Source organism: Petromyzon marinus, chromosome 17 (assembly GCF_048934315.1).
Source record: "Petromyzon marinus isolate PM22_M1 ecotype Great Lakes invasive population chromosome 17, UKy_Petmar_22M1.pri1.0, whole genome shotgun sequence".
In the NCBI taxonomy this organism is placed as follows: Eukaryota; Metazoa; Chordata; class Hyperoartia; order Petromyzontiformes; family Petromyzontidae; genus Petromyzon; species Petromyzon marinus.
The window spans coordinates 18918579-18937263 of NC_133683.1; the positions used below are offsets into that span (position 1 = coordinate 18918579).

At 48.8% G+C, this 18685-nt stretch overlaps 1 long non-coding RNA gene across 7 annotated transcripts in view; it reads left to right on the forward strand.

Moving 5' to 3' along the window:
* Positions 1-18685, forward strand: part of LOC116943214 (uncharacterized) — a 103856-nt gene that overhangs the window by 83420 nt on the left and 1751 nt on the right. For 3 of the 7 annotated variants that reach the window (XR_012941935.1, XR_012941937.1, XR_012941936.1), the window contains exons 2-6: positions 3312-3437; positions 3575-5757; positions 7131-7256; positions 7394-8685; positions 11273-17499. This is a non-coding gene — a long non-coding RNA (uncharacterized LOC116943214). Of the gene's footprint in view, positions 1-2874; positions 3438-3574; positions 5758-7130; positions 7257-7393; positions 8686-11272; positions 17500-18685 lie in introns of those variants that run through there. The other 4 variants (XR_012941940.1, XR_012941938.1, XR_012941939.1 and 1 more) reach the window with 4 other exon arrangements.

An 18685-nucleotide genomic window follows, 5' to 3' on the forward strand; every position in this document is an offset into this window, starting at 1 on the left:
CTCTAAACGCATGTGGAGGGAAAGGAACCGGGGGGACCCGGAGAGAGAGACACGCAAACTCCAAATATACAGCAGGCGTAAGTCAGGGGGTGGGATCGAACGCCACGACCTCGTGTATACCAGGCGAGGTGGTTAACATCAAGTAGATCGCCGGCGACAAAGACGTGTCAAGCCTCCCACTCCCCTCTCCCGATGAAGGTGCAGATTATCCTGCCCTTGGCTGGAGCTGTCGCTAGCCCGCCATCAAAACTCGCTCGCCCAAAGCTGCGGCTGTTTCTCCAGAGGCTCGTGGAACAAATGAATCGCACGCGCGGGGTGACGCGGGCCCCTTTAAAAAATTCTGCAGTCGCGCTCACCCCCTAAATCGTAGCTCGTTACACAACTAAAATTGAGCACGAGTCGTCTCTCTCCTCGCCAGCAACTGGTGGCTATAAATAGTCGCCAATATATCTGCCGGGTTTTAGTTGTCTGCTATAGTCGTTGTGTTTTGAACTTCAACTTGGAGGGAGGGTGTGTGTCGCAAGGCTGCGCCGTGGGGCTTGCAGCCAAGCTGGTGTTGCTGTATTTTTTATTTTCGTGACGGGATACTTTAATCGGCGGGGATGTGGGGGTATAGGTTATTGGAGGCTGATATTGGACACTGTTTGCCATAGGCGTATGTACAAAATGTAAAAAATAACATGGAGAGTGGCCAATTTGTGTAATTGGAAGGTCATTATTCTTGTAAAGAAAACACACGTTTACGTGTTCTTTAGTAGGGGGGGGGGGAGTTGGGGGGGGTTGTTCGTGATATCATCGTGCTTGCGTGAAGAAATGCACGTTGCTTGCCCACCTCCGATTTAGCACGGTTGGCTACGTACGGTGCGAAAGAAGTTCAACATGAGGATGGTGCTTGTTTTCTCTCAAGTGGCAGAAAACGTAAGATGCATGATGCCTCAGTATTTCGCTTTACTCACGCGTGGAGTAAACCGATGTAATTAGGATGAGAGTTGTACTTGGCAATGGCACATGGGCCGGTGGGTGAGTCATTACCGTGCGTGATGTAACGCGGGAGTGGAGGTGTTTTTTTAAATACCGCAACTCTTCTCAGAGAGCGTTTCCGTTAACTCCCCAAAAAATGTGAACATTTCCTATTGGCCAGGAGGAAAATGACCGCGGTGATCTTTCCCTGAATTGCTTTGTCAAGTGGGACCTGTTAAGCCATGATTTTTGTTAGGGTCTCTTAAGTGCAGCATGCTTTAATGACCAAACGCAGCCCATTTAACGCGATACCTAGAATAATGGGTCCGTGTCCACCCCGTGATGTTGGTATCATTATTTCTCTAAACAGCTTTGGGACTTGAACTTTGCGGTAGCAGAGCTGCTGCCTCGACAATAATGACGTGTAAAATGTAGCTAAATGTAGCGTGCATAATAAACATCGTCATACCACGTTGTGAACGAGCACCTTTAAGGAAGGCAAGAATGATAAATAAAACATTTTAAGTGAGCTTGTCTGCCCTGTGAGTGAAACCAATCAGCCTCGAGGCCGTATTATTATTCGGGGTTGAAACATTAAGGAAATAAGTTTTGGAATGTTTGCAGTTAAAACGATCAAGATGCAAGCTACCTCGACGGCCTATAACAAGGACTCGGCAAAGCTGCTTCTACGGTGCTGAAAGCGCCTTGTTAAGAGGACTGCCCCTCGACGTGAGCCGTCTCGGATTCACCAACAGTGCATTGCGGCTCGTGAATGACAGCATATGTCCAGTACACACTTTCACACAGACTGACCAACAACGTAACACGTGACTCAGTGGTTCTCAACCGTGTTGATGTGATGGTCCTAGATCTTCTGATTAGTAATCCATTATACTGGCAGGAACCTCCTGGTTACACCACCAGCCCACAGGGGATTATTGTGTCCGTCCATCTGTCGTGCATCCAAAAATGGGAGGGGTGGGGCTGGGTGGAGAGGGGAGGGTGGGGAGGGGCTGGGTGGGGAGGGAGAGGCTGGGGAGGGGAGGGTGGGGCTGGGTGGGGAGGGGAGGGGCTGGGTGGGGATGGTGGGGAGGGGCTGGATGGGGGGTGGGAGGGGTGGGGCTGGGTGGGGAGGGGCTCGTTACCCCGTGGTGCCCTTATAAAACTCAACGTGTAACCTACTCACGCCGGCTTGTGCCCGCCCTCAGATTCGGGCATATTGTGCTGCATACACCACGTGGTGCCGCCGTTGTTGACCCTGGCCATTGACCGAGCAACCCAACGTTCGTACCAGCTCCCTCCGCAGGAATGTGTTTAGAGGGCGTCACGGTGGCAAAGTTAGGCATTATCTCGCTCGCCTGGGACGCATGAAGCTTGCAAGTTCGCACCATCGTGGTGGCCGCATGGATTTGTTTTCTCCTTCTGGGTTCCTCCGGTTTTGCCCTCCAAAATTAGAAACGTGCGTTGAGATCATGTGATTTTTTTTTATTATTATACCCACATGTGATAGAAGCCACTTCGATGAGCTGTCGTGTGTGGTCAGGTCGCCTCTGAAAAAGAGCGACAGAGCTCAGTGGGCTCCCTACACATAGGTTCGTTTCATATATAACAAACACAAAAACACCACTTTTATACCCGCCGACTCCCTCCTTCTCCCGCCTGGAGGCATCTTTGGCGCATGATCGAACCGTCAGAGGTGAACATTAAAAACGAAGGTAGTTTGTGCGAAGTCTGTAAGCGGTGTTACTCTGCAAAGCGGCGACTGGCTGCATGCAGAACCGTTTGGTGGTCAAGCAGCGAGCATGCGTAGCTGGGAAGTCGTAGTGCAATGATTCCATAGCGATCAAAAACTGTCGTGGGAATATGGCTTAATACTATAGTTTTTTACAATACGTTTAGATAAAAGTGACAATGATCTAACAACTAGAAGAGCAAAAATTCCCACAGGGCTCTCGTAGTGTAAAGGGTAGCATGGCTACCCCTAGAAGCTGGCAACCCAGGTTCAAATCACGGCTTATATTTTAGTTATTTTACAAATTATACGAGGACATCATCGAGCTTGTTGGTTTAAGTTTTAGAGTTCATGGGGTACACATTTTTTCACGAATTTTTTTTATGCAAACAAACGAGAAAAAAACGTTCATTTTTTTTCATATTTTAAAATATGCAACTGAAAAGGTTTGTAAAATGTCGAAGATGTAATAACCTGGACACGCGAAACAATTGTGAGCCCGTGTGGTGTAATGGATGTTTTGACTGCCTCTGAAGCTGCTGACCCGGGTTCAAATCCCACTTAACACTTTTGCTGATATACAAAGTGTGTGATGACGTCACCGCCTGTATTTCTCCAGCCAGGTGCACGCAGTGCAATCACTACACCACGCGGAGTCCCGTGTATCTGTGTAAGCACTCGGTGGCTCACGGGGATGAGAGGCAGCCCTGGAGTCTGGAGGACTGAGGTTCGAGCCCTGGCAAAGGTGAGTGCTGAATAAACACGCAGTGCAAAGTATGTCAATGTTTCACCAACATGTGTGAATGTTCTAGCCAACATGTGTGTATGTTCTAACCAACATGTGTGTATGTGCTAACGTGTGTCTCTGTGTACAAAATGCAGGCGGAGCTGTGGAGAGGAGATGGAGCCCAAGGTGCAGAGACGGAGACGTGGACCAGCTGGGAAGGGGAAAGAAGAGAGAGAAGACATTTATATTTTTTGCTTTAACACTAACCAGTTGTGACCACTAGGGGGCGCTGTTCTACCAGTAGGGGGCGCTGGTCTACCAGTAGGGGGCGTTGTTCTATGGCCATACCCATTAAAAGTGTAATTTCCTTGCAAATAAATACATTTGTACAGGATTTTTAGTATATTGCAGCTGTAAGCTAATATTTTTGCTTAATCGCGGTAAAATCTTCCACAATCTCAAACAATAACGTTGATAACTGAAAAAAGAGTAATTTACGTCCATCAGGGGGCACGTTTGATTGCTGGAAGTTTGCATGAAATTTCTGTTTTCAAGACAAACAACGTGTTTTGTTTCTTTTTTTACGACAAAATACAAACTTATACACGATCTATCTACGACAAATACCGCGAAATATAACGAAACCAACTAAATCTAGATGTTTAAAGCTTAAAAACCAACAAAACGGTAATCAGGTGCTTGAAGTATGGCCAAGTTACGCCAATAATCCGCACAGACTGCAAATGGCCTTCATCCAGCAGTGGATTAACAAAAGACCTGCAGCTGTACGAGCAGCAACCAACCAGTCACGGGTTTAAACAGAGGGAAACATTACCCAACCGACCAAATCTAGGCTGCGGAAATCTTTTAACACGATTTACAATTACTGGTCACGTGGTTTTCTTAGCAAAATATGACTAGAAGCACAATCTCCCAGCAAAACATTGGTGAGCACAATTGAGCACGTGACTCGAAATGTGACATCTCAATGTTTAAAATCACATTGAGCGACCAGCAATAAGATAGCATTCTCTCCCACCTCTCCTAACTTCTCTCCACTCACTTTACTCCCACTCCCCGTGCTCTCTCCCAACCCTCTTAGCTCCACCCCCCCTCGCCGTGCCCTCCGCCCTTGCAGCCAGCGGCTTCCTCTCCCAAACCCCGAGTGAAGCTCCCCTCGATTTGAGGTCCCTTGCATCTCATCGAACCTCGCCCGCCCGCCCGCCTTGAGAGCCCAGCGTCGCCTGGCTGTGGCGACAAAACTACGGATGTGGTCACCCGAGTCTCACCCTCCCCGGAGTCTCTTCACTGCCCGCGCCTGCTTCCAACTTCATGGGATTCACTCCCTCCCGGGCGCAGCTCATCCGCGCTGGGGAATTCATCGCCAGAGCTCGTGGGTCTGCGTGGCTGCCAAGGGGGACCTTAAAGACCCTGCGACATCGTCACTGATACATCCAGGCAGAATCCGAGCTTGGATATTCCTTGATTGGGCGACCACCAGGCGTTATAGGCTGCTTGGCTTTGATGGGCAGAAGATCCATTGCGCTCTAAGCTTGTCTCCTTGCGTCTTCACCAACCGGCACTGGTCAGCTTTGGTGAAGTATGGTTTAAAAAAACGCTCATTAAGGGGAGAACCTCATCTAGAAATGGACTGATACAAAAGGGTGATTATGTACTCATTATGATGAAAGACAAATTCCTGTGTTTAACGTTGAAAGTATATAGAATTCCCTCTATATGTAAACACATACCCAGCAACACCTCCACTTGCTCTGCACTGAGTAACTAGATTCAGGTACCATGGCTCTTACTGAGCTGTCTCTGGACATAGAGAGCGCATTCACGTGGCTTCCAGACTACAAGGGGTGGAATTAAATCTTACCGAATCAACATGAAAACCCAGTGCAGAGCTTCACGCCTCCTCCCCTCCTCTCCCATTCATTCTCATCCCGGCATCGAAGCGTCACTTAGCACGGAGCCATCACCAAAACCAGGGGCAACTTACGCTTCGGAAGGCTCCATGTGTAGGGTCTCCTGGCTCCAAATGCAGGGTCTCCGCGCTCCACGTGCAGGGTCTCCGGGCTCCAGGTGCAGGGTCTCCGGGCTCCATGTGCAGGGTCTCCGGGCCCCAGGTGCAGGGTCTCTGCGTGCTATACGCAGGGAGCTGCCTGGCCTTGGCTGTGGCTCTTCATTGAATGCAATGCCTCCCCGCACCGCGTGTATTTAAATCTCCCATCTGCGTGGCTTCACCTCGCAGTTGACTGCTCTCCACTTCACCTGCTCACGTCACCTTCACCTGCAGACGTCCGAGATGCACCACATCCTGGAGTCCAAACGGGTGTGTTGACACTCTGCGGTCTCGGAAACTTCCCATCTTCTCCGTAACCTCTCACCCTAGTCTGGATTTGAACCGAGACCCCAGTGCTTTGAGGCGGGTCCGTCCCGGTTGCTGAGGTCGGAAACTGTGTTGAGAGAGCTCACCTGGCCAGTCCTGCGGGTTCCCTGCCTGTGCATGGCAGGGCCACGTGTGTGTGTGTGTACGCGTGAATGATAAATCCACCCAGATGTGTGTGTGTGTGTGTACACAAATAAAGACGACCCACCCCCCTTATAGCTCAGATAACCGTTTAGCGCACGTGCTTTTAGTTCTCACGTATGAAAAACGGCACGGTACATGAGGGGGTGGGTGACCAGCAACACGAGAGGGCGTCACGGTGGCGAAGTTAGACATTATCTCCCTCGCCTGGGACGCATGAGGCTTGCAAGTTCGCACCATCGTTTTCTCCTTCTGGGTTCCTCCGGTTTTGCCCTCCAAAATTAGAAACGTGCGTTGAGATCATGTGATTTTTTTTATTATTATACCCACATGTGATAGAAGCCACTTCGATGAGCTGTCGTGTGTGGTCAGGTCGCCTCTGAAAAAGAGCGACAGAGCTCAGTGGGCTCCCTACACATAGGTTCGTTTTATATATAACAAACACAAAAACACCACTTTTATACCCGCCGACTCCCTCCTTGTCCCGCCTGGAGGCAGCTTTGGCGCATGATCGAACCGTCAGAGGTGAACATTAAAAACGAAGGTAGTTTGTGCGAAGTCTGTAAGCGGTGTTACTCTGCAAAGCGGCGACTGGCTGCATGCAGAACCGTTTGGTGGTCAAGCAGCGAGCATGCGTAGCTGGGAAGTCGTAGTGCAATGATTCCATAGCGATCAAAAACTGTCGTGGGAATATGGTTTAATCCTATATTTTTTTACAATACGCTTAAATAAAAGTGACAATTATCTAACAACCAGAAGAGGGAAAACTCCCACAGGGTTCTCGTAGTGTAAAGAGTAGCATGGCTACTCCTAGAAGCTGGCAACCCAGGTTCAAATCACGGCTTATATTTTAGTTATTTTACAAATTATACGAGGACATCATCGAGCTTGTTGGTTTAAGAGTTCGTGGGGTTCACATCTTTTTACGAATCTTTTTTTTATTCAAACAAACGAGAAAAAAACGTTCATTTTTTTCATATTTTAAAATATGCAACTGAAAAGGTTTGTAAAATGTTGAAGATGTAATAACCTGGACATGCAAAACAATTGTGAGCCCGTGTGGTGTAATGGATGTTTTGACTGCCTCTGAAGCTGCTGACCCGGGTTCAAATCCCACTTAACACTTTTGCTGATATACAAAGTGTGTGATGACGTCACCGCCTGTATTTCTCCAGCCAGGTGCACGCAGTGCAATCACTACATCATGCGGAGTCCCGTGTATCTCTGTAAGCACTCGGTGGCTCACGGGGATGAGAGGCAGCCCTGGAGCCTGGAGGACTGAGGTTCGAGCCCTGGCAAAGGTGAGTGCTGAACAAACATGCAGTGCGAAGTATGTCAATGCATCACCAACATGTGTGTATGTTCTAACCAACATGTGTGTATGTTCTAACCAACATGTGTGTATGTGCTAACGTGTGTCTCTGTGTACAAAATGCAGGCGGAGCTGTGGAGAGGAGATGGAGCCAAAGGTGCAGAGACGGAGACGTGGACCAGCTGGGAAGGGGAAAGAAGAGAGAGAAGACATTTATATTTTTTGCATGAACACAAACCAGTTGTGACCACTAGGGGGCGCTGTTCTACCAGTAGGGGGCGCTGTTCTACCAGTAGGGGGCGTTGTTCTTTGGCCATACCCATTAAAAGTGTCATTTCCTTGCAAATAAATACATTTGTACATGATTTTTAGTATATTGCAGCTGTAAGCTGATATTTTTGCTAAATCGCGGTAAAATCTTCCACAATCTCAAACAGTAACGTTGATAACTGAAAAAAGAGTAATTTACGTCCATCAGGGGGCACGTTGATTGCTGGAAGTTTGCATGAAATTTCTGTTTTCAAGACACAAAACGTGTTTTGTTTCTTTTTTTTACGACAAAATACAAACTTACACACGATCTATCTACGACAAATACCGCGAAATATAACGAAACCATCTAAATCTAGATGTTTAAAGCTTATAAACCAACAAAACGGTAATCAGGTGCTTGAAGTATGGCCAAGTTACGCCAATAATCCGCACAGACTGCAAATGGCCTTCATCCAGCAGTGGATTAACAAAAGACCTGCAGCTGTACGAGCAGCAACCAACCAGTCACGGGTTTAAACAGAGGGAAACATTACCCAACCGACCAAATCTAGGCTGCGGAAATCTTTTAACACGATTTACAATTACTGGTCACGTGGTTTTCTCAGCAAAATATGACTAGAAGCACAATCTCCCAGCAAAACATTGGTGAGCACAATTGAACACGTGACTAGAAATGTGACATCTCAATGTTTAAAATCACAATTGAACACGTGACTCGAAATGTGACATCTCAATGTTTAAAATCACATTTAGCGACCAGCAATAAGATAGCATTCTCTCCCACCTCTCCTAACCTATCTCCTCTCACTTTACTCCCACTCCCCGTGCTCTCTCCCGCACCTCTACCCATTAACTCCACTCCCCCTCGCCGTGCCCTAAGACCTTGCAGCCAGCGGCTTCCTCTCCCAAACCCCGAGTGAAGCTCCCCTCGATTTGAGGTCCCCTGCATCTCATCGAACCTCGCCCGCCCGCCCGCCTTGAGAGCCCGGCGTCGCCTGGCTGTGGCGACAAAACTCCGGATGTGGTCACCCGAGTCTCACCCTCCCCGGAGTCTCTTCACTGCCCGCGCCTGCTTCCAACTTCATGGGATTCACTCCCTCCCGGGCGCAGCTCATCCGCGCTGGGGAATTCATCGCCAGAGCTCGGTGGGTCTGCGTGGCTGGAAAGGGGGACCTTAAAGACCCCGCGACATCGTCACTGATACATCCAGGCAGAATCCGAGCTTGGATATTCCTTGAATGGGTGACCACCAGGCGTTATAGGCTGCTTGGCTTTGATGGGCAGAAGATCCATTGCGCTCTAAGCTTGTCTCCGTGCGTCTTCATCAACCGCCACTGGTCAGCTTTGGTGAAGTATGGTTTAAGAAACGCTCATTAAGGGGAGAACCTCATCCAGAAGTGGACTGACACAAAAGGGTGATTGTGTACTTATTATGATGAAAGACAGATTCCTGTGTTTAACGTTGAAAGTATATAGAATTCCCTCTATACGTAAACACATTCCCAGCAACACCTCCACTTGCTCTGCACTGAGTAACTAGATTCAGGTACCATGGCTCTTACTGAGCTGTCTCTGGACATATAGAGCAGATTCATGTGGCTTCAAGACTACAAGGGGTGAAATAACATCTTCCCAAATCAACATGAAAACCCAGTCCGGAGCTTCACGCCTCCTCCCCTCCTCTCCCATTCATTCTCATCCCGGCATCGAAGCGTCACTTAGCACGGAGCCATCACCAAAACCAGCGGCAACTTACGCTTCAGAAGGCTCCAAGTGCAGGGTCTCCTGGCTCCAGGTGCAGGGTCTCCTGGCTCCAGGTGCAGGGTCTCCGCGCTCCACGTGCAGGGTCTCCGCGCTCCATGTGCAGGGTCTCCGGGCTCCATGTGCAGGGCCTCCTGGCTCCAAGTGCAGGGTCTCCGGGCTCCATGTGCAGGGTCTCCTGGCTCCACGTGCCGGGTCTCCGCGCTTCAGGTGCAGGGTCTCCTGGCTCCAAGTGCAGGGTCTCCTGGCTCCATGTGCAGGGTCTTCTGGCTCCAAGTGCAGGGTCTCTGCGCTCCATGTGCAGGGTCTCCGGTCTCCAGGTGCAGGGTCTCCGGGCTCCATGTGCAGGGTCTCCGGTCTCCCGGTGCAGGGTCTCTGCGTGCTATACGCAGGGAGCTGCCTGGCCTTGGCTGTGGCTCTTCATTGAATGCAATGCCTCCCCGCACCGCGTGTATTTAAATCTCCCATCTCCGTGGCTTCACCTCGCAGTTGACTGCTCTCCACTTCACCTGCTCACGTCACCTTCACCTGCAGACGTCCGAGATGCACCACATCCTGGAGTCTAAACAGGTGTGTTGACACTCTGCGGTCTGGGAAACTTCCCATCTTCTCCGTAACCTCTCACCCTAGTCTGGATTTGAACCGAGACCCCAGTGCTTTGAGGCGGGTCCGTCCCGGTTGGTGAGGTCGGAAACTGTGTTGAGAGAGCTCACCTGGCCAGTCCTGCGGGTTTCCTGCCTGTGCATGGCAGGGCCACGTGTGTGTGTGTACGCGTGAATGATAAATCCACCCAGATGTGTGTGTGTGTGTGTACACAAATAAAGACGACCCACCCCCCTTATAGCTCAGATAACCGTTTAGCGCACGTGCTTTTAGTTCTCACGTATGAAAAACGGCACGGTACATGAGGGGGTAGGTGACCAGCAACACGAGAGGGCGTCACGGTGGCGAAGTTAGACATTATCTCCCTCGCCTGAGACGCATGAGGCTTGCAAGTTCGCACCATCGTGGTGGCCGCATGGATTTGTTTTCGCCTTCTGGGTTCCTCCGGTTTTGCCCTCCAAAATTAGAAACGTGCGTTGAGATCATGTGATTTTTTTATATTATTATACCCACATGTGATAGAAACCACTTCGATGAGCTGTCGTGTGTGGTCAGGTCGCCTCTGAAAAAGAGCGACAGAGCTCAGTGGGCTCCCTACACATAGGTAGTTTCATATATAACAAAGACAAAAACACCACTTTTATACCCGCCGACTCCCTCCTTGTCCCGCCTGGAGGCAGCTTTGGCGCATGATCGAACCGTCAGAGGTGAACATTAAAAACGAAGGCAGTTTGTGCGATGTCTGTAAGCGGTGTTACTCTGCAAAGCGGCGACTGGCTGCATGCAGAACCGTTTGGTGGTCAAGCAGCGAGCATGCGTAGCTGGGAAGTCGTAGTGCAATGATTCCATGGCGATCAAAAACTGTCGTGGGAATATGGCTTAACACTATAGTTTTTTACAATACGTTTAAATAAAAGTGACAATGATCTAACAACTAGAAGAGCTGAAACTCCCACATGGCTCTCGTAGTGTAAAGGGTAGCATGGCTACCCCTAGAAGCTGGCAACCCAGGTTCAAATCACGGCTTATATTTTAGTTATTTTACAAATTATACGCGGACATCATCGAGCTTGTTGGTTTAAGTTTTAGAATTCGTGGGGTTCACATCTTTTCACGAATTTTTTTTTTATTCAAACAAACGAGAAAAAAACGTTAATTTTATTTTTTTCATATTTTAAAATTTGCAACTGAAAAGGTTTGTAAAATGTCGAAGATGTAATAACCTGGACATGGGAAACAATTGTGAGCCCGTGTGGTGTAATGGATGTTTTGAATGCCTCTGAAGCTGCTGACCCGGGTTCAAATCCCACTTAACACTTTTGCTGATATACAAAGTGTGTGATGACGTCACCGCCTGTATTTCTCCAGCCAGGTGCACGCAGTGCAATCACTACACCACGCGGAGTCCCGTGTATCTGTGTAAGCACTCGGTGGCTCACGGGGATGAAAGGCAGCCCTGGAGTCTGGAGGACTGAGGTTCGAGCCTTGGCAAAGGTGAGTGCTGAATAAACACACAGTGCAAAGTATGTCAATGTTTCACCAACATGTGTGTATGTTCTAACCAACATGTGTGTATGTGCTAACGTGTGTCTCTGTGTACAAAATGCAGGCGGAGCTGTGGAGAGGAGATGGAGCCCAAGGTGCAGAGACGGAGACGTGGACCAGCTGGGAAGGGGAAAGAAGAGAGAGAAGACATTTATATTTTTTGCATTAACACTAACCAGTTGTGACCACTAGGGGGCGCTGTTCTACCAGTAGGGGGCGCTGGTCTACCAGTAGGGGGCGTTGTTCTATGGCCATACCCATTAAAAGTGTCATTTCCTTGCAAATAAATACATTTGTACAGGATTTTTAGTATATTGCAGCTGTAAGCTAATATTTTTGCTTAATCGCGGTAAAATCTTCCACAATCTCAAACAATAACGTTGATAACTGAAAAAAGAGTAATTTACGTCCATCAGGGGGCACGTTTGATTGCTGGAAGTTTGCATGAAATTTCTGTTTTCAAGACAAACAACGTGTTTTGTTTCTTTTTTTACGACAAAATACAAACTTATACACGATCTATCTACGACAAATACCGCGAAATATAACGAAACCAACTAAATCTAGATGTTTAAAGCTTAAAAACCAACAAAACGGTAATCAGGTGCTTGAAGTATGGCCAAGTTACGCCAATAATCCGCACAGACTGCAAATGGCCTTCATCCAGCAGTGGATTAACAAAAGACCTGCAGCTGTACGAGCAGCAACCAACCAGTCACGGGTTTAAACAGAGGGAAACATTACCCAACCGACCAAATCTAGGCTGCGGAAATCTTTTAACACGATTTACAATTACTGGTCACGTGGTTTTCTCAGCAAAACATGACTAGAAGCACAATCTCCCAGCAAAACATTGGTGAGCACAATTGAGCACGTGACTCGAAATGTGACATCTCAATGTTTAAAATCACATTGAGCGACCAGCAATAAGATAGCATTCTCTCCCACCTCTCCTAACTTCTCTCCACTCACTTTACTCCCACTCCCCGTGCTCTCTCCCAACCCTCTTAGCTCCACCCCCCCTCGCCGTGCCCTCCGCCCTTGCAGCCAGCGGCTTCCTCTCCCAAACCCCGAGTGAAGCTCCTCTCGATTTGAGGTCCCTTGCATCTCATCGCCCTCGCCCGCCCGCCTTGAGAGCCCAGCGTCGCCTGGCTGTGGCGACAAAACTACGGATGTGGTCACCCGAGTCTCACCTTCCCCGGAGTCTCTTCACTGCCCGCGCCTGCTTCCAACTTCATGGGATTCACTCCCTCCCGGGCGCAGCTCATCCGCGCTGGGGAATTCATCGCCAGAGCTCGTGGGTCTGCGTGGCTGCCAAGGGGGACCTTAAAGACCCTGCGACATCGGAACTGATACATCCAGGCAGAATCCGAGCTTGGATATTCCTTGATTGGGCGACCACCAGGCGTTATAAGCTGCTTGGCTTTGATGGGCAGAAGATCCATTGCGCTCTAAGCTTGTCTCCTTGCATCTTCACCAACCGGCACTGGTCAGCTTTGGTGAAGTATGGTTTAAAAAAACGCTCATTAAGGGGAGAACCTCATCTAGAAATGGACTGACACAAAAGGGTGATTATGTACTCATTATGATGAAAGACAAATTCCTGTGTTTAACGTTGAAAGTATATAGAATTCCCTCTATATGTAAACACATACCCAGCAACACCTCCACTTGCTCTGCACTGAGTAACTAGATTCAGGTACCATGGCTCTTACTGAGCTGTCTCTGGACATAGAGAGCGCATTCATGTGGCTTCCAGACTACAAGGGGTGAAATTAAATCTTACAGAATCAACATGAAAACCCAGTGCAGAGCTTCACGCCTCCTCCCCTCCTCTCCCATTCATTCTCATCCCGGCATCGAAGCGTCACTTAGCACGGAGCCATCACCAAAACCAGGGGCAACTTACGCTTCGGAAGGCTCCATGTGCAGGGTTTCAATGGCTCCAGGTGTAGGGTCTCCTGGCTCCAAATGCAGGGTCTCTGCGTGCTATACGCAGGGAGCTGCCTGGCCCTGGCTGTGGCTCTTCATTGAATGCAATGCCTCCCCGCACCGCGTGTATTTAAATCTCCCATCTCCGTGGCTTCACCTCGCAGTTGACTGCTCTCCACTTCACCTGCTCACGTCACCTTCACCTGCAGACGTCCGAGATGCACCACATCCTGGAGTCTAAACGGGTGTGTTGACACTCTGCGGTCTGGGAAACTTCCCATCTTCTCCGTAACCTCTCACCCTAGTCTGGATTTGAACCGAGACCCCAGTGCTTTGAGGCGGGTCCGTCCCGGTTGGTGAGGTCGGAAACTGTGTTGAGAGAGCTCACCTGGCCAGTCCTGCGGGTTTCCTGCCTGTGCATGGCAGGGCCACGTGTGTGTGTGTGTACGCGTGAATGATAAATCCACCCAGATGTGTGTGTGTGTGTGTACACAAATAAAGACGACCCACCCCCCTTATAGCTCAGATAACCGTTTAGCGCACGTGCTTTTAGTTCTCACGTATGAAAAACGGCACGGTACATGAGGGGGTAGGTGACCAGCAACACGAGAGGGCGTCACGGTGGCGAAGTTAGACATTATCTCCCTCGCCTGAGACGCATGAGGCTTGCAAGTTCGCACCATCGTGGTGGCCGCATGGATTTGTTTTCGCCTTCTGGGTTCCTCCGGTTTTGCCCTCCAAAATTAGAAACGTGCGTTGAGATCATGTGATTTTTTTATATTATTATACCCACATGTGTTAGAAGCCACTTCGATGAGCTGTCGTGTGTGGTCAGGTCGCCTCTGAAAAAGAGCGACAGAGCTCAGTGGGCTCCCTACACATAGGTTCGTTTCATATATAACAAACACAACAACACCACTTTTATACCCGCCGACTCCCTCCTTCTCCCGCCTGGAGGCAGCTTTGGCGCATGATCGAACCGTCAGAGGTGAACATTAAAAACGAAGGTAGTTTGTGCGAAGTCTGTAAGCGGTGTTACTCTGCAAAGCGGCGACTGGCTGCATGCAGAACCGTTTGGTGGTCAAGCAGCGAGCATGCGTAGCTGGGAAGTCGTAGTGCAATGATTCCATAGCGATCAAAAACTGTCGTGGGAATATGGTTTAATCCTGTATTTTTTTACAATACGCTTAAATAAAAGTGACAATGATCTAACAACCAGAAGAGGGAAAACTCCCACAGGGTTCTCGTAGTGTAAAGGGTAGCATGGCTACCCCTAGAAGCTGGCAACCCAGGTTCAAATCACGGCTTATATTTTAGTTATTTTACAAAATATACGAGGACATCATCGAGCTTGTTGGTTTAAGTTTTAGAATTCGTGGGGTTCACATCTTTTCACGAATTTTTTTTTATTCCAACAAACGAGAAAAAAACGTTAATTTTATTTTTTTCATATTTTTAAATATGCAACTGAAAAGGTTTGTAAAATGTCGAAGATGTAATAACCTGGACATGAGAAACAATTGTGAGCCCGTGTGGTGTAAGGGATGTTTTGACTGCCTCTGAAGCTGCTGACCCGGGTTCAAATCCCACTTTACACTTTTGCTGATATACAAAGTGTGTGATGACGTCACCGCCTGTATTTCTCCAGCCAGGTGCACGCAGTGCAATCACTACACCACGCGGTGTCCCGTGTATCTGTGTAAGCACTCGGTGGCTCACGGGGATGAGAGGCAGCCCTGGAGTCTGGAGGACTGAGGTTCGAGCCCTGGCAAAGGTGAGTGCTGAATAAACACGCAGTGCAAAGTATGTCAATGTTCTAGCCAACATGTGTGTATGTTCTAACCAACGTATGTGTATGTGCTAACGTGTGTCTCTGTGTACAAAATGCAGGCGGAGCTGGGGAGAGGAGATGGAGCCCAAGGTGCAGAGACGGAGACGTGCACCAGCTGGGAAGGGGAAAGAAGAGAGAGAAGACATTTATATTTTTTGCATTAACACAAACCAGTTGTGACCACTAGGGGGTGCTGTTCTACCAGTAGGGGGCGCTGGTCTACCAGTAGGGGGCGTTGTTCTATGGCCATACCCATTAAAAGTGTCATTTCCTTGCAAATAAATACATTTGTACAGGATTTTTAGTATATTGCAGCTGTAAGCTAATATTTTTGCTAAATCGCGGTAAAATCTTCCACAATCTCAAACAATAACGTTGATAACTGAAAAAAGAGTAATTTACGTCCATCAGGGGGCACGTTTGATTGCTGGAAGTTTGCATGAAATTTCTGTTTTCAAGACAAACAACGTGTTTTGTTTCTTTTTTTACGACAAAATACAAACTTATACACGATCTATCTACGACAAATACCGCGAAATATAACGAAACCATCTAAATATAGATGTTTAAAGCTTAAAAACCAACAAAACGGTAATCAGGTGCTTGATGTATGGCCAAGTTACGCCAATAATCCGCACAGACTGCAAATGGCCTTCATCCAGCAGTGGATTAACAAAAGACCAGCAGCTGTACAAGCAGCAACCAACCAGGCACGGGTTTAAACAGAGGGAAACATTACCCAACCGACCAAATCTAGGCTGCGGAAATCTTTTAACACGATTTACAATTACTGGTCACGTGGTTTTCTCAGCAAAATATGACTAGAAGCACAATCTCCCAGCAAAACATTGGTGAGCACAATTGAACACGTGACTAGAAATGTGACATCTCAATGTTTAAAATCACAATTGAACACGTGACTCGAAATGTGACATCTCAATGTTTAAAATCACATTGAGCAACCAGCAATAAGATAGCATTCTCTCCCACCTCTCCTAACCTTTCTCCTCTCACTTTACTCCCACTCCCCGTGCTCTCTCCCAACCCTCTTAGCTCCACTCCCCTCGCCGTGCCCTCCGCCCTTGCAGCCAGTGGCTTCCTCTCCCAAACCCCGAGTGAAGCTCCTCTCGATTTGAGGTGCCCTGCATCTCATCGAACCTCGCCCGCCCGCCCGCCTTGAGAGCCCAGCGTCGCCTGGCTGTGGCGACAAAACTCCGGATGTGGTCACCCGAGTCTCACCCTCCCCGGAGTCTCTTCACTGCCCGCGCCTGCTTCCAACTTCATGGGATTCACTCCCTCCCGGGCGCAGCTCATCCGCGCTGGGGAATTCATCGCCAGAGCCCGTGGGTCTGCGTGGCTGCCAAGGGGGACCTTAAAGACCCTGCGACATCGGCACTGATACATCCAGGCAGAATCCGAGCTTGGATATTCCTTGACTGGGCGACCACCAGGCGTTATAGGCTGCTTGGCTTTGATGGGCCGAAGATCCATTGCGCTCTAAGCTTGTCTCCGTGCGTCTTCACCAACCGCCACTGGTCAGCTTTGGTGAAGTATGGTTTAAAAAACGCTCATTAAGGCGAGAACCTCATCCAGAAGTGGACTGATACAAAAGGGTGATTATGTACTTATTATGATGAAAGACAGATTCCTGTGTTTAACGTTGAAAGTATATTGAATTCCCTCTATACGTAAACACATACCCAGCAACACCTCCACTTGCTCTGCACTGAGTAACTAGATTCAGGTACCATGGCTCTTACTGAGCTGTCTCTGGACATAGAGAGCGCATTCACGTGGCTTCCAGACTACAAGGGGTGAAATTAAATCTTACCGAATCAACATGAAAACCCAGTGCAGAGCTTCACGCCTCCTCCCCTCCTCTCCCATTCATTCTCATCCCGGCATCGAAGCGTCACTTAGCACGGAGCCATCACCAAAACCAGGGGCAACTTACGCTTCGGAAGGCTCCATGTGTAGGGTCTCCTGGCTCCAAATGCAGGGTCTCCGCGCTCCACGTGCAGGGTCTCCGGGCTCCAGGTGCAGGGTCTCCGGGCTCCATGTGCAGGGTCTCCGGGCTCCAGGTGCAGTGTCTCTCCGTGCTATACGCAGGGAGCTGCCTGGCCCTGGCTGTGGCTCTTCATTGAATGCAATGCCTCCCCGCACCGCGTGTATTTAAATCTCCCATCTGCGTGGCTTCACCTCGCAGTTGACTGCTCTCCACTTCACCTGCTCACGTCACCTTCACCTGCAGACGTCCGAGATGCACCACATCCTGGAGTCTAAACGGGTGTGTTGACACTCTGAGGTCTGGGAAACGTCCCATCTTCTCCGTAACCTCTCACCCTAGTCTGGATTTGAACCGAGACCCCAGTGCTTTGAGGCGGGTCCGTCCCGGTTGGTGAGGTCGGAAACTGTGTTGAGAGAGCTCACCTGGCCAGTCCTGCGGGTTCCCTGCCTGTGCATGGCAGGGCCACGTGTGTGTGTGTGTACGCGTGAATGATAAATCCACCCAGATGTGTGTGTGTGTGTACACAGATTTAAGAGGACCCACCCCCCTTATAGCTCAAATAACCGTTTAGCGCACGTGCTTTTAGTTCTCACGTATGAAAAACGGCACGGTACATGAGGGGGTGGGTGACCAGCAACACGAGAGGGCGTCACGGTGGCGAAGTTAGACATTATCTCCCTCGCCTGGGACGCATGAGGCTTGCAAGTTCGCACCATCGTTTTCTCCTTCTGGGTTCCTCCGGTTTTGCCCTCCAAAATTAGAAACGTGCATTGAGATCATGTGTTTTTTTATTATTATACCCACATGTGATAGAAGCCACTTCGATGAGCTGTCGTGTGTGGTCAGGTCGCCTCTGAAAAAGAGCGACAGAGCTCAGTGGGCTCCCTATACATAGGTTCGTTTTATATATAACAAACACAAAATCACCACTTTTATACCCGCCGACTCCCTCCTTGTCCCGCCTGGAGGCAGCTTTGGCGCATGATCGAACCGTCAGAGGTGAACATTAAAAACGAAGGTAGTTTGTGCGAAGTCTGTAAGCGGTGTTACTCTGCAAAGCGGCGACTGGCTGCATGCAGAACCGTTTGGTGGTCAAGCAGCGAGCATGCGTAGCTGGGAAGTCGTAGTGCAATGATTCCATAGCGATCAAAAACTGTCGTGGGAATATGGCTTAATACTATAGTTTTTTACAATACGCTTAAATAAAAGTGACAATGATCTAACAACCAGAAGAGGGAAAATTCCCACAGGGTTCTCGTAGTGTAAAGGGTAGCATGGCTATCCCTAGAAGCTGGCAACCCAGGTTCAAATCACGGCTTACATTTTAGTTATTTTACAAATTATACGAGGACATCATCGAGCTTGTTGGTTTAAGTTTTAGAATTCGTGGGGTTCACATCTTTTCACGAATTTTTTTTTATTCAAACAAACGAGAAAAAAACGTTAATTTTATTTTTTTCATATT